General features: G+C 37.8%; 1 protein-coding gene and 1 pseudogene across 1 annotated transcript in view; both read right to left on the reverse strand.

Moving 5' to 3' along the window:
• Positions 1 to 16,671, reverse strand: part of LOC108990529 (wall-associated receptor kinase 2-like) — a 329,567-nt gene that overhangs the window by 77,611 nt on the left and 235,285 nt on the right. The gene's annotated exons all lie outside the window — the stretch shown is intronic.
• Positions 1,422 to 3,938, reverse strand: LOC108996802 (annotated as a pseudogene).

Consider the following 16,671-nt stretch of genomic DNA (forward strand, 5'->3'; position numbering starts at 1 on the left):
GGCTTAGATTAGAAAATATGAATTTTGTAGGTCAGATTATTGTCCAATTGTTGAACTAATCACAAAATTCAGGTGCCTAATTGGTGATGATTAATAACCATAATCGAAAATTACGTGCATGCAGTAGTACCTATTTTATAAAAAGCAATTCCTTTCGAAAAAATAAAAAGCAATTCCTTTCGATAAAAAAAAACATTAATGCATGTTTCTGCATCGATCCCACCTACCTATTTTATAGGCTAGCTCCTCCCTCACTGATCTTTCTGCATCGATCCCACCTACCTCAACTTTTGTCACTTTATTACATGCTCCATTCACCTCAAGATTTTTCGTCACTTTTTCCATATCACTCGTGATTACATTTTGAGTAATTCTACATATAATTGTGAAGTGCGTAATCATCGTGTAATCGCTTTGAAAAAGAATGAGGTCTACTATTAAAAAATTAATTTTTTTCATGTAGGTCCCATATTTTATTCATTTTTTTCAAAACGATTACGCGGCAGTTACGCAATTCACAGTTGTAAGTATCTTTTCTATTACATTTTTCTCTTTATTTTATTTATAAAAATAAATCTATAATTAATTGAAATGAATTTAAATTTAAACTCATATCAATTTATAAATTTATTTTTAAAAAATATTTTTATGATTAAAATACTTCTCTGAAATAATTATACGAAGTACTAATATTTGACCTTTCTTTTGAAAGACATATATGGATGAAATATTAATAGATCACCAGTAGTTCAGCATCCCTGGGCTTTTGCTAGTTAAAATGGAGTATGTACGACGTCTTTTACTTTGGGTAAATTCTCGAAGTGGGAATATTCTTCTAAAAAGAAGTCTACAGCAAAGCATTGACTTTTCTAGAAAGTATAAATTCTTTCAACCCCAAACACTAATATTTAAGTTACAATAAATCTACCCATAATTCACAAAGAAAAACTTAGAACACACATGTTGAAATTAGGACGACTCTCAAAGCAGACACCTAATTGGCCAGTAGTACTGGACTTGCTCACTCGTATGTACAAAAGCTCTTAACTTACATACAGAAAGATCTAGGTGGAGAAAACTTAAACACTACATGCAAAGAGACGAAAATCTACCATCATCCATTGATTTGGAGGAACATCATGCTTGCTGATTGAGGCTTTTAAGGACTAATGGATTATCTGCCATCATTTGTTGGTTCTAGTGCTTGATCTCCCGTACTATCAATGGTACTTATGGTCGAAGAACAGCCAACGCCAACATCAATGCTTAAAGAGTGCGTGGATGCATTAAGAAAATACTTACTCTCTTCTGTATTGAGATTAGCTTCTTTCCTTGTTTGCTTTTCCTTACCTCTTAGGCCATCCAGCATCACTGCCACCTCCTTCATAGTAGGCCTATCATCTCCTTCGCACATGTCAAGGCTAGAAACTTTTTTGTGATATTTGTACTACCTCCAACTCCATTGAGACTTCTTTCATACTAGGTCGTTTCTTCCCATCCAAATTCAAGCACCTTTTTGCAAGGTTTGCGACTGTAATAAGCTCTTCTTTTACAGCTTCCTTTAGAATTCTTTCATCAAGAATATGAAACAAATTGTTTTCTTCCATCGAGTTAATAAAATACATGGCTATACTTTTAGCTTCTGGTGCCCTTGTCAAAGAGATAGCTTTTTCTCCGGTTAAAAGCTCAACAAGGACAACACCAAAGCTATAAACATCACTCTTTTCTGTAAATTTACTTGACTGAAAATATTCAGGGTCCAAGTATCCAAAAGTTCCATGCACTAGTGTAGTCAAGTGAGTTTGATCAATAGCAATGGATCTTGAAGTTCCAAAATCTGCTACTTTTGCTCTGTACTTATCATCTAAGAGAATGTTCGTTGACTTAATGTCTCGATGGTAAATGGGTAATGAAGCACCTGCTGAGTGTAAATAGTAGAGAGCTCCTACAATTTCAGTGGCAATTCGTAAGCGCATATTCCATGTTAGTGGAAACTCCTCGGTTTGATCACTTAGATATTTTGAGAGAGTTCCATTAGGAACAAATTCATACACTAGTAACGGCACTTCTGTCTCCAAGCAACAACGTAGTAGTTTAACAATGTTCGTATGATTAATTCGTGAAAGAACGACAACTTCATTAATGAATTCTTGAAGCTTTCCTTCATCAGTTATCTTTGACTTTTTCACAGCAACAATTCTTCCATCGTCTAACATACCTTTGTAAACAGTGCCTTGTCCTCCTTGACCGAGTATTCTATTAACATTAAAATGGTCAGTGGCTCTCTCCAAGTCCTTTGAATTAAACAATTTCGTGTTCTCAACATTCAATTCACTTTGAGATATTTGCTGTTGTAACAACAGTCCGCCATTTCGTTTAAAGAACTCCTTCCTACGTTCAGTCCTTTTCCTTTTCTTTACCACTTTGTATGACACCCCTCCACCAATAAGTAGAAATAACACCCCAAGGCCGCTAGCACTAGCACCTGCTTAACTCAATAAAATAGGAAAAGGATTACGCCTCGCAGTTGGGATATTTATATATATTATTAATAGGATTTATATTTTCAAAGTAGAAATTAGTGAGGTTTGGAAATAAAGTTCTTATAAATGTACGTACGTACGTACCCCATGCAATGCTGCTGATCTTATTATTAGATTGGCCAACTATAGGCCTGCAATCTGTTCCGTCTATCCTCCCATCGCCTTCGTATCCCTTTGGACAAATACATGTGTAATTTCCATCAGTGTTGATGCATGTTGCAGTGGCATTGCAAGCTGGTTTCCAATGGCCCAACTTGCACTCGTCAATATCTGAAACACAGTAAATATATATAGCCGGCCGTCACAAGAAATTTCAATGTTTCCATACAAACTTAAAAAAAATAAAATTATGCGGATGTAATTAAGACCACTTGAAATGTGTTGTATCAAAAAATATGATTAGGAATAATAAGACTTAGATAAAGGATGGCATCACTCTAGAGCGAATAACCATTCAGCAAGCTAAACTGAGCCTAATTAAATTAACTATTAGATAAAAACGATGATATAAGATCATTTACCTTGGCAACTATCATCTTGTCCATCAGGAAGGTATGGGTTCCCTCGATAACCCTTCGAGCAATTGCAACGATAACCAGGGCTGTTGGTGGAATCGTAACAATAACTATGCGTTGCCTTACATGCGTAACTTCCCTTATTTTTCTGAGCATCTTTGCATGTCTTATTTCCAATTGCCCAATCAAGCACCAGAGGTACAGTCTTCCTATTCTTTAAGTTTGCGAAATCTAAGGAGGAAAATTTGTATGCTTGTTCATCCACTATAAAGCCGTAACCACATTGATGTTTGCCACCAGGTAAGGTGTCGTTGTACAAGCTCCGAACGTGCAAAATATACCTCGTTGTTCCTTTTGGGATAGAAGTCTGGCAGCAGCCAATGCCAGAGCAAGACTCGTTAACCACGTTTAGATTTTGGTCACAGAGTGATAAGCATCCAGTAGTGAAGCCCTTCTGTCCTTGATCTGAAACGTTAATAGACGTATAAACATCACAACCAACAGCAGTGATCTTGTTCCTTGTTCTTGAGATGCGAAAACTTGACAAATTAAGCAAGGCATCTGTATTTTGCTCAGAATGAAGGCCACGTTTGCAAATGTGGGCTACGCGGTTTGAGACTCGCAGTTCACCATTTGGTACTGATATATCCACAACAGGTAAATCAACGTCCAGAAATGGTTTTGGAGGAGAGAACGTGTGGTTACAAGTGATGAGAAAAGGTTTGTCAAGGTAACAGCCCTCGCTTGTTCCAAACGGGTAGGGGATTTCTACTTTTCCACACATACGTTCGCAGATTGAGTTCGGAATAGATGCTGCTATTGCTGCTAAAATTAAGACCCCAAGTAGCAGTTGTTGCAGAAGCTTTCCATGCAAATCCATGGCTTTCCTTTCTGGGATTTTGCTGTTTGTGCTTAATACTGTAAGTCTGGGAGATTTTCATGAATTCCTTCATATATTCATTAGTGAGGTTTGGTGTATTTATACACATACAGAGGAGAATCAAATCTGTTACAAAAGGTAGGGGTATTCCCGACAATAAACAAAACCTAACTTCTAGAGTATTCTGAGCCTATTTACAGTAAATGAATAAATGATCAAGTAATAAAATGTTATATGCTAATAAATACAACTGTAAATGGTCTCCTCTGTAGGAGTCAATTAGGTACCTTTAGCGAGACTTGGGATGAGTACTTAGAGTTCTCATCCAACGCAAAAACGCAAGAAATACATGTGTCCATACAAGCATCTTGAAATATATGAATACAAGTAATTGGAACTTGAAAGCCGGCCCAGATAAAGGCACCGAGCTCTCTTAAGATCTCTAACCAGAAAGCCTAGACAGACATATTTAACATATGATATAGAGACTAATGGCGGAGAGTACTAACAAGGAGCGGCTTGTACGTACATCGAACAAAACATATATAGCAAATTAGCAAACAGACCATGCATGTACATTAATCCATAAAACCAAATCAGGATAACACTGTACTAAGACAACAGCATAACTCCATTAATTATAGCAGCAACACATGATTAATTGGATGATAATTGGGAAAGAACAAACATGCAGCTCGAGTTGTAGATCATGAGATCATCAGAAACAAATAAAAACACAGAGGAAGGAACCTGCCAAAAACTACAAGGAACAGTACTTCTCCAAATGTACAGTTTTAATTAGTCTCCATTTTCATGGAAGTAAAGGGCATTTATTTTTTCTCGAGCAGTACAGGGGAAAATTATCTGAGAAGAAGATAGGTTTCTTGATAGTAGGTCTTTGAATACGCATCACGTACCTCTCCCACTTGAGCACAATATATAGAATTATTAGCCACTTCCTTCAGCTGCCCCGCTTTCTCTTGATCATTTGCCCTATGCCTTTGTTAAGAACTTGAAACAATATATTCTTCTTTAAAGAAGAAAGATATACATATATATATAGACTTGTGATCTCCTCTTCGAATTAATTACCAAGTTATGTTTTTTTCCCTTACGTTCGTGGTTCTAGCTAGCTAAGGGGGCCGACCATTCCAAATTACGCTATACATCTTTTTCGGCACGTCAAATTATTAAGGGGATTGTTTACAAATAATTTTCATCCCATCTCATTTTCTTTTCAAATATCACTCAAATACAAAAACTTTCTAATCAATAATTACAACTTTTCTAAACTTCTAAAACAAAATACAAAAGATAATTCAACTTTTTCAAATATTAAAACACAAATAATATTAAAAAATAATATTTGAACATGAATATTTTAATTTTATAATATTTTTTATTCAGTTTTTTCTTACTCATTTTTTAAAACTTAATAAATACTTAATTCAAACTATTTCATTCTCCAAATATCCTTTAATGTTTCACATTTTATTCCATTAATTGTCGATAATATGGCACATTATATCCACTACTTATAAAAAATAGAAATAAAAAAACCAAGTGACATAATTATATATAGTTTGAACAGTTAAAACTAAATTATTAAGGGTCAACCTAATTTTAATTAATCATTAGTACTAGCTAGTATTATAAGAGATCTCTAGAAAGTGCTGGAAATTAAAGTGCCTTTCTTCCACTGTGAGCAAGTGTTATTACTAGTAGCAGGTAATGATAATTGAGTAAATAACTTGAAGTGCAGGCTTTGAAAAATCAGTGAGAAATTTAAGTACCTAATCATCTCTCTGAAAAGCACGACATCCAGAATAATCCTTGAGTGACTGTCTAGCAAATACAAAGTATTTTTTATCCAAGTATCATACAAGATTATGAAGATATTGAAATTTCATACCATGTAGCTCATCCCACATAAACTCATCTACAAAAAAGACAACACCCTAGCACACAAGGAATATATAGATGATAACATGTTTTAAACATTTAGCACATATATAATCTATAAGTGAACATTTAGCACAACAGAAGAATATATTGTAATGAAATATATTAAGTCATCATATTAGTGAAATAATTCAAACCCAACAAGAAGAATGTATTTCCATTCAAGAGAGTAGTTGAATGATTTGTTGCTTACTGCAAATTATTACCTAATGGTTTTGCTATTCTACTTTTATTGAACTAAAATCCATTTAGTACTTTCTGTAGAACTTAAATTTCATGGGCATGATGAAATGAGGAATGTATATTCTTTGGATCTTCTTTAAACATATCCCAAGATTTAATCTGGATTAATTTAACTGACAAAGTTGGTTCATTAAAATTCTCTCTTATGGTTTTTAGATAATACCACATATCAAGATCCTGTTGACTAGAGTTTTTATGAAATATTGAGGAGTTGATAATACAAGTGCCCGAGAGCCAAATGATTTATCTTACTAAGATTATTGCATTATGTTTTCATGATTATTATTTGGTTCAGTATTTGGTAGTGTAGACTTGCTTTGATGTTATGTAACTATAGAGATTCTTGTTATGGTTAGTTTCTGGACATTTTTTATAAGTAATAATAAAACTCTATTGATAGAAAAAGATGTAGCCGAAGTACCTCATGACACTCTACTTTTTTTTTTTTATAGGAACATGACACTTTACTTGATACTCATTATATGCTTATTTTTCAATGGTTGCAACGAAACGGAGTTTCATTGTCTGGTGCAGTTGTAGAAGTTTCCTTAGCACTTCAATTCCCCAAGCAGTTTTATTAACACAGTTGGCACAAGAAAAGAAAATTTCCTTAGCACTTCAATTCTTCAAACTTCTTACCCTATTGTTTACCTAGCTAGGTCGAGTGCACGCAAAAGAATGTGTTTATCCTTAATGATCCTAGTACTTGTTTTGTTCTTTCCATGCATGCTTTCCTCTAAATAAATCAAAAGAAGATCCAGGAAAGCAATGAAGGAAATAAAGTGAGAAGCTAGATCTTTTAATTTACACTACATGGCCACAGTCACATTATACATACAGAAACACATGGGAGATACAGGGAGAAACACAATTCCACGACAATATCAGTCATCACTTGCTATCAACAACTTGAGTAAAATGGGAGATAGAAACTCTGTAAACAGTTAAGAATTTCTCCAAACCAATTAAGAATTTCGCTTAATTTGAGATAAAAGCTACTTTCCTATATCCTGGTAAACAAAAATAGTGCTCTGTTCTGGGTTGGCTTACGGCATTGAAGGGGAGGCAGTGGAGCATGGGGGTGGTCCTGCGACCATGGAGGAAGGCGGCTGGACTTGTACGAGGAGCTTGAGCGAGATCGATGAGGAGCAGAGAAGATCGACAGTGAGAGAGAGGAAAAGCTTCGGTGGAGGGGCTGGGGACCCTTGGGGGGGTATCTACGCCTATAACGCCCCGTATTTTAGTATATTTTTATTGAAGTAATTATTTTTATGGATTCGAAAATTTATTCTCTTATTTTAAAATTGTTGGATTTTTAACAGGTTTATTTTTATGATTTTTTAATTTTGTGAGAACTTTTTTTGAAGTGCTTTCTTATTATTAATTATTGTTATGATTTTAAATTTCTCTTTATTTTAAATTGACTTATTGTTGGGTTTAATTATTTATTTTCATTTTAATCGCTACGTTTGAATTATTTTATTGTTACTTGTTGCTTTGAAATCGTTTCCGTTGGATCATTTTTGTGACCAAAGATATGAGGATTGGACCTCATTTCTTTCCCTCCATTTTCTCTTTCCTCTCTTTCTCTTTCTTCTTTTCTTTTCTTTTTCTTATTTTCTTTCTTCTTTCCCTGGTCTCCCGCGCAGCACATCCATCCTCGCTCACCCCGTGCGTTGCTTCTCTTGCACCCAGCCACCGTTGCACGCTGCCGTACGCGACATCGCCCCTCCCATCAGCTTCCGCACCGGCCGGCGACCACCTCCCCCCGTTTCTAGCTCCTTCATCGCCGCCGATAGCCCCCACACCCAACACCAAGCCGGGGCACCTCGTATGTTCGCGCGCCGCCGTCGCGCCACCTCCGGCCACCATGTCTTCACCACTTCATCCTCGACCTCCTAGCAACCCATTAGACCCAACCCCACCTCCAATCTATCACTGGTGAAGCACATTCATCAACATTTCCGTTTTGGGCTTTTTGGTCTTCAACCGCCGCCCACGCCGCCACCCACGGCCAACCACCACCACAACTAGCTTCACCAACATCCTTAGGGCCTACCCTATCAATCTCGGGTCTTCGTTTGCACCCGTTCAAAAGTGGGTCATTGAGACCCACGGCCACAGTGCATTTGGCACTGTTTTGTTGCTGCGTTGCCGCTTCTTGCACTTCCATGATCCTCCGAAAATTATTAGATAGCACTGTAAGTATTTTCCAAAGAACTATTGTGATTTAAATGTATTTTTGCACTAACTCATTATACTGTATTTGGTTGAACATGCCAGACTGAGTTCGAGGAGTACGGGGGTCAGTTGGATTAGTGGAGGAAGTTTATTTGTGTGTTTTGGATTGTGTTGGCAATTGTTGGTTCGGATTTGTATTGTTCATATACATGGCATATTTGCAAGCATGATCATGTTTGTAAAGGAAACTGGGTTTTCGATTAATTGCATTCATGTTAATGTGTAGTTTATGAAAACTGAGTTTTCATGTGAGAATGGTTTTGGGTGCGTGTGTATCACGACCCCATGTCGAGAATGGGCATTATCTCGGTGGAGCTCCTCTGGTCACTCGAGAGCAGAATATATTGAGTGACGTCCCCTGGATTGTCGCTGGGCGACAATGTGATCGGACGAGATGGTCTCGTGCCGACTCCGTGGCCCCTCTGCTGGCAGGGGCTAGAGGATGCTTGGCCATGAACGCGCTGGGTGTGGAACTGGGCATCGCTCGTTGCATAGTGGATGCTTGGCCATGATCGCGTTGGGCACGGAACTGGGCATCACTACGAAGCCAGGACATGCGGATGGTCCCTAGGGAAGATCATGGTGCATATGGTAATAATGGATTAATGGACTATTTCTGGTAAAATAGCGTGTCTTGAATAAAAGGATTTTATGTGAATCATTTTCTGGGAAAATGTTTTACGGATATTTTGGGCTAAATGAGATTTTGGCGTGTGTTGAAAAATATTCATTTTCGGAAAAAATGATGTTTTGAGAATAATGCATATTTCATCATATGCATGCATGTTGGTCGCATTAATGCATTTTGATTCCTGAGGGTTGTTTAGGTTGTACTTACCTGCTGTACCTTTTTGGTAACATAGATTTTGATGCAGATGAGGCTGAGGGTGAGCCTGAGGATTCGGCTCCACCCGAGGAGTGGTTTGGGATCACTCATTTTATTTGAGACTTGTATTATATTTTATCTTGGATGACTATATAACTTTTTAAACCATTTTTCTGATATTTAGGTTTTGTTTAAATTCTGGTACTTTGTTGACTTAATTATCCGCTGCGTTTTTTTTTGTACACTGTTGTATGTACACACACTTGGTACTATCGTTGGGATGCGTGACCGTATTGTCATCATCGTGGCGTCTCGATTCCCGTGTTTTCTTACATGGGGGTCGGGGGCGCCATAAGTGGTATCAGAGCAGTTCAGCTCTGGGTAAAACCACATGTCCTGTAGGTGCAGTACCAGAAAGTTTTAAAGTTGTGATTTGAAATTATTTAATTTAAAGTATGTGATTTTTATTGGTTTTATTTAGTTATTGTATTACTTGTTTGTTTGTTTATTTTATTGCTTTATTTTATGGTAGGTTATTTTATTGTTTTAATTATTTTATTATGAGCTACTTCATTGGTTTTATTCATTTTGGTGTATGTTATTTTATTTAGGGAATTTTATTTTATTTTATTTTGTTTTGTTTTGTTCGGAGTTGAAAGGCGGGTTAAGAGTTATGCTATGACAGGAAGATGGTACGACTGTGAATGCCTTTATTAGGCTTGAACATTTGGTGTAGTAGGCATAAACTCTTGGTGATTGGTTTGTTTTAATATCGAGGCTCGAACATCATGGTCAGGGTGAACTCTTTGGATTAGGTACTCAAGTTGCTACTAAGGAGAGGAATAGTTTTTAGCTGCTTAAGATAATTGAGGTTTTAGGTTCCATAGAATTTATGTAATGAGTCTATAGGGTAGGAGGTTGTAAGTTCAACGAATTTCAAGGTTAGATTTATAAGAAGTTCATGTAAGGTTTGAGGCCCCATAGTTTTTAGGAAATAAGTTTATGGGATTTAAGCTGGTAGGTTCAACAAGCATTTGAGGGATTACTTAGATTAGAAGTTTTCGATCTTGCCGACCTTGATAAGCAATTTGATAACATTTGGGGTTTTAGAATTTACAAGTTTTATAAGGTGAGTGTTTTAGATTTAAGGTCATTGATCTTGAAGATTTCGGGAAATGATTTTTATCTAGGTTAAGATTTTAGAATTGCAGAATTGAAGGGCTAAATTAAAATAGGATTGATGAGAGTTGAGTTACTGATATGAGAATTTTTTCAGGAGAGAATTTCTTTGGAGATGGAAGGTAATGATCTAGTTCGTGTATTTTCTGAGGATTGAGGATGTTGATCTAGTTTGGAAAATGATTGCTTGTAGCTCAATGTTTCAGTGACAGGTTGAGGATTTAATCCAAATCAATTTTAAGGATAATAGATGGTGCGGATTTAGGAAATGATTCTTGTTGATTTCAAGGATATATGTCTAGTGATGGAAATGGTAATGATGATCACTTGCACGTTTGGAAGATTTTTGGTTTTGGGCTAAGGGTGCATGTCATCGATGCATAGTAATGGTGAGTGTTTATGGATTTTGGAGAGTGCAGGTCCTAGTCTCAGTTTTTTGTTTGGAAGAAGTGGCTTTGGTAGGTGTTGAAGAGGAGTCGACACAATAGTAGCAATTCAAGAGACCTTGGCTTTGAGTTTTGATGAGTTGATTAGAGTGTACAATTGAAGTGGGTTTTTTTTTTTGGAATGATGGTTGGGAATAGTTGTTGTGATTATCTTCAGGAATTAATTGTGACTTGAGGTTACCTAGGAATTTTTTTTTTTAATTTTGAGGTTATACTTTCTTTTGGAGATTGAGCACCCAGTGGGTTGAGTTAAGGACATTGTTATTTAACTTGAAGAGAGATTGATGAGACATCATGTATGGTGTATGATAAGATCTTGGAAGTTGAAGTTTAGGCATCATCGGGGGATAAGCACTAGAATCCTTGGGTGCTTTGCAATGGCTTTTGTGGATTGAAGATTTGAGCAGTATGGCTTGCCTTGAGGTTTAAGAGTGATATGCTATTGAAGGAATTAGTCGTGTTAATGCTAGCTTATAGGAGTAGAAATAGGTGGGCGAGTTACCAAGAAGGTTTTGATAATGTTTTGGTGAAGTCAATGGTGGTTCGTAATGAGTTTAGTCACCGCTAGATTAGATGTTGTTCAGAATGTAAGTGATGAGCTTTTGGGTTTAGGTTGTCAAGTAGAAGTCTCTAGGTGCTCTTATTGGCTCGCTAGGTTGGAATTGAGTCTTTTAACGTATGTTTCTTATCTTAGATGAGATGAGTGTATTTTGGGTTGAGGTTGCTTATTTTCAATTTGGGATGCTGAGGTTGTTTGATATTGGGTTTCTGTCTATGATCATGGATGTATTTTATGGAATTTGATTTTGATCAAGGCTGCAGGAGTTAATTGAGGAATTTGAGTTATAACTCGTGGTTTTAGGAAAAAGAGTATTTTTTTTCTTCCAAAATGTGATAAGAGTTTGGTTAGTAAGAATGGAGCCACCTTGTACTCGATGATGTTAGTTTTATGAGGACATAAATTTTATGCATGTGCATGTAGCAAATATCAGAGTGCGCAGCAGAAGCATGGTATTTTTGTTGTAGTCAGGACTTCAGATTGTGCTGATTTTGAGGAAGTAGTGGTGACTTGAATTTTGAGAAGATACTTGTAATTGGAGATTAATCATTTGGTTGTGCAAAATTTGTTATTAATGGTTAACTTTGGAAGTGGCTATTAAGTTACCAAAAGTAGAATTCAATGGAGGTTCAGAAGTTGTAGCATAGGAGTTGATTGAGGTTGGCACATATTATTGTAAGTGCTATTGATCATTGGAATTTATTGGATGTGGTATTAAGGTTCTCGAGGAAATGAGATTTTGGATAACATAGTCACCCTAGGAATACTGGTTGTGATGTACCGCTGGGGGACTAATACGAGTATGTTGGATATCGCCATGTTTATTGAGAAATGTGCCACGTGCTATCAAGTTAAGGCTGAGCATCAAGGTAGACTTCAACCTCTCCCTATTCCAGAGTGGAAGTGGGACGATATTTCTATGGATGTTGTTGTGGGTTTGCCAAGGACCCCTCGTGGGAAGAACTCAATTTGGGTGATTGTTGATCGGTTGACCAAGAGTGCCCAATTTCTTGCCTATTAATAATACTGACTCTTTGGGTAAGTTGACTCAGTTATATGTTAAGGAGATAGTGCGTTTGCATGGAATACCCAATAGTATTGTGTCTGATCGGGATCCGCGGTTCACGTCCCATTTTTGGAAGAGCTTGCAGGCAGCCTTAGGCACTAAGTTGAAGTTTAGTACTGCATATCACCCTCAAACAGTCGGGCAATCAGAGCACACTATTCAGACTCTTGAGGATATGCTGTGGTCTTGTGTCGTGGAATTTCAAGAAAGTTGGGAGAATCATCTGCTGTTAATCGAGTTTGCTTATAATAACAGTTTTCATTCCTCCACTCAGATGACCCCGTATGAAGCTTTGTATGAGAGGAAGTGTGGATCACGTTTGTGTTGGGATAAAGTTGGCGAGAGCAAATTGTTTGGGCCTGAGTTAATTCAAGAAATGAAAGATCAAGTTCGGTTTATAAGGACTAAAATGGTGGAAGCACAAAGTCGCCAGAAGAGTTATGCAGATATAAGAAGAAGAGACTTATCCTTTGAAGTAGGTGATTGGGTTTATCCTAAAGTCTCTCCTATGAAAGGTGTTAAGCGCTTTGGTAAGAAGGGAAAACTTAGTCCGAGGTATGTTGGCCCTTTTCAGATTGTAGAGAAAGTTGGGCTTGTCGCTTATGTAGTTGCCCCGACACAGATCGTGGATTGGAAAGAGCAAATGTTAAGGTCCAAGACAATACCTTTGGTGAAAGTGTCATGGGGTGATCCGTTGGCTTAAGATTTCTCTTGGGAGAGAGAAGCCGACATGAGGGAGCATTATCCATATTTGTTTGATTGATTTTGGCGGTATGTTCCTTATGTCTTCTCTTAGTCGAATCCTATTCCTGTCTTAGTTTAATGTTGACCTTGTCAATTTCGATGACGAAATTTTTATTTAAGGGGTGGAGGATGTAACACCCCGTATTTTAGTATATTTTTATTGAAGTAATTATTTTTATGGATTCGAAAATTTATTCTCTTATTTTAAAATTGTTAGATTTTTAATGGGTTTATTTTTATGATTTTTTAATTTTGTGAAAATTATTTTTGAAATGCTTTCTTATTATTAATTATTGTTATGCGTCTAAATTTCTCTTTATTTTAAATTAACTTATTGTTGGGTTTAATTATTTATTTTCATTTTAATCTCTACGTTTGAATTATTTTATTATACTTGTTGTTTTGAAATCGTTCCCGTTGGATCATTTTTGTGACCCAAGATGTGAGGATTGGATCTCATTTCTTTCCCTCCATTTTCTCTTTCCTCTATTTTTATTTCTTCTTTTCTTTTCTTTTTCTTATTTTCTATCTTCTTTCTCTGGTCTCCCGCGCGTTGCACGTCCATCCTCTCTCACCCCGTGTGTTGCTTCTCTTCCACCCAGCCACCACTGCACGCCGCCGTGCGGGACACCGCCCCTCCCATTAGCTTCCGCACCGGCCAGCGACCACCTCCCCCCGTTTCCAGCTCCGGCCATCATTTCTTCGCGCGCCGTTTTGGACTTTTTGGTCTTCAACCGCCGCCCACGCCGCCACCCACGGCCAACCACCACCACAACTAGCTTCACCGACATCCTTAGGGCCTACCCTATCAATCTCGGGTCTTCGTTTGCACCCGTTCAAAAGTGGGTCTTTGAGACCCATGGCCATAGTGCATTTGGCACTGTTTTGTTACTGTGTTGCCACTTCTTGCACTTCCGTGATCCTCCAACAATTATTAAATAGCACTGTAAGTACTTTCCAAAGAACTATTGTGATTTAAATGTATTTTTGCACTAACTCATTATACTGTGTTTGGTTGAACATGCCGGACTGAGTCCGAGGAGTACGGGGGTCGGTTGGATTAGTGGAGGAAGTTTATTTGTGTGTTTTGGATTGTGTTGGCAATTGTTGGTTGAGATTTGTATTATTCATGTATATGACATATTTGCAAGCATGATCATGTTTGTAAATGAAACTGGGTTTTAGGGTAATTGCATTCATGTTCATGTGTAGTTTATGAAAACTGGGTTTTCATGTGAGAATGATTTTGGGTGCGTGTGTATCACGACCCCATGTCGAGATTGGGCATTATCTCGGTGGAGCTCCTCTGGGCACTCGGGAGCAGAATATTCTGAGTGACGTCCCCTGAATTGTCACTGGGCGAGAATGTGATCGGACGAGATGGTCTCGTGCCGACTCCGTGGCCCGTCTGCTAGCGGGGGCTAGAGGATGCGTGGCCACGAACGCACTGGGCGCGGAACTGGGTATCGCTCGTTTCGTAGTGGATGCTTGGGCATGAACGGGCTGGGCGCGGAACTGGACATCGCTACGAAGTCAGAACGTGCGGATGGTCCCTAGGGGAGATCATGGTGGATATGGTAATAATGGATTAATGGACTATTTTCTGGAAAAATAGCGTGTGTTGAATAAAAGGATTTTATGTGAATCATTTTCTGGGAAAATGTTTTACGGATATTTTAGGCCAAATGAGATTTTGGTGTGTGTTGGAAAATATTCATTTTCGGGAAAAATGATGTTTTGAGAATAATACATATTTCATCATATGCATGCATGTTGGTCGCATTAATGCATTTTTATTCCTGAGGGTTGTTTGGGTTATACTTACCTGCGGTACCTTTTTGGTAACGCAGATTTTGATGCAGATGAGGCTGAGGGGGAGCCTGAGGATTCGGCTCCGCCAGAGGAGTGATTTGGGATCACTCATTTTATTTGAGACTTGTATTATATTTTATCTTGGATGACTGTATAACTTTTTAAATCCTTTTACTGATATTTAAGTTTTTAAATTCTGGTACTTAATTGACTTAATTATCCGCTGCGTTTTTTTTGTACACTGTTGTATATACACACACTTGGCACTATCGTTGGGATGCATGAATGTGTTGTCATCATCCTGTCGTCTCGATTCCCGTGTTTCCTTACATGGGGGTAGGGGGCGCCACAACGCTGGTATATGGAAGTGGTTTGGTGGCTGAGGACGCGGCGGCACAGCGAACCTGAGGGAGAAAGGACTTCGATCGTGAAGAGCGAGAGAGAGAAACCGCGAGGGAAAGGCTTGGCTGGATTTGCCGGCGACGGTGGAGGTGGACGGTGAGGGTGGGTCGATGGCGGCGTGCAGTGGAGGCATGAAGAGTGGGAATCTGGGGAGAATAGGGATTGGGAAGAGACCCCGGCGAGAGGAGGAGACGGCTGGAGGGAATTAGAGGAATAAGGGAAAAACGCGGGGTTTTTAATTTTATTAGTTTTTTCCGGCGCTACAAATTCGCCGCTAATAAGAAAAATATTTTTGCAGCGATGATATTCGCTGGGAAAAGTATCTATAGCGGCGATTCTTAAATCGTTGAAAAATAAAAAGTCGCTACAGTTACGATATTCTATTGCGGCGACACAAATCTTCGCAAAAGATACAAAAAGTCAATGCAAAAAATAAGCAAGAAACTCTCCCTCCGCACTCGTCAACTTTGCGTTGAAATTTAGCGGCGATTTAATAATCGCCGCAAATAAGTACTTTTAACGGTGATTTTTTTTTGCGATGATCTTAAAATCGCTGAAAAAAGTCTAATTTCTTGTAGTGTACAGTCGAATTGTAGGGCTAATGATTGATGAGAATCTTATATTAATGGCCCCATGCGTGTTCTATTTAAGCCCGAAAGAACTGATTCTTGAAAGTGGGTGGACCCATAATCTGCAACGCCCCGTCCCTGAAGGTCCAAAGAGTTAACTCATATTACCTGATAATCAACTCCAACATTGCTAATACACTTCCAAAAGCTCCAAATCAAACGTAAACACTTCAAATTTAATTAACCACACAAACTCATATGTCAAATCCTCAATATAGTAACCACAAGAAAATATCAACTTCTCTACGGTCACTTGAACTCACATTTCAACAATATAATTAACAAAAATCACTAATACTCATCGAAAATTTTCTATTCTTAACCCAATATTCTTAAGTCATCTTATCAAATGCTTCATAGTCTTGATCCTCAGCTGAAAAATCTAAAATCATCTGAAAATATTGTGAAGAGAAAGGGGGTGAGTTATCAACAACTCAGTACGCAGGGAATATATGCTAGTATGTAAACATGAGCATTTTCACAGAGTTCATAATGTAGAAACAAAACATTTCAGTTCTCAATATGCATATCTCAAAAATACATATTATCAGAAATGTAGAGTGATATTTCAAGCATTTCATATTCGGAAACAACTTTTCATATTCAAAGACTCATTAGGCACAA

Source organism: Juglans regia, chromosome 6 (genome assembly GCF_001411555.2).
Source record: "Juglans regia cultivar Chandler chromosome 6, Walnut 2.0, whole genome shotgun sequence".
Taxonomy (NCBI): domain Eukaryota; kingdom Viridiplantae; phylum Streptophyta; class Magnoliopsida; order Fagales; family Juglandaceae; genus Juglans; species Juglans regia.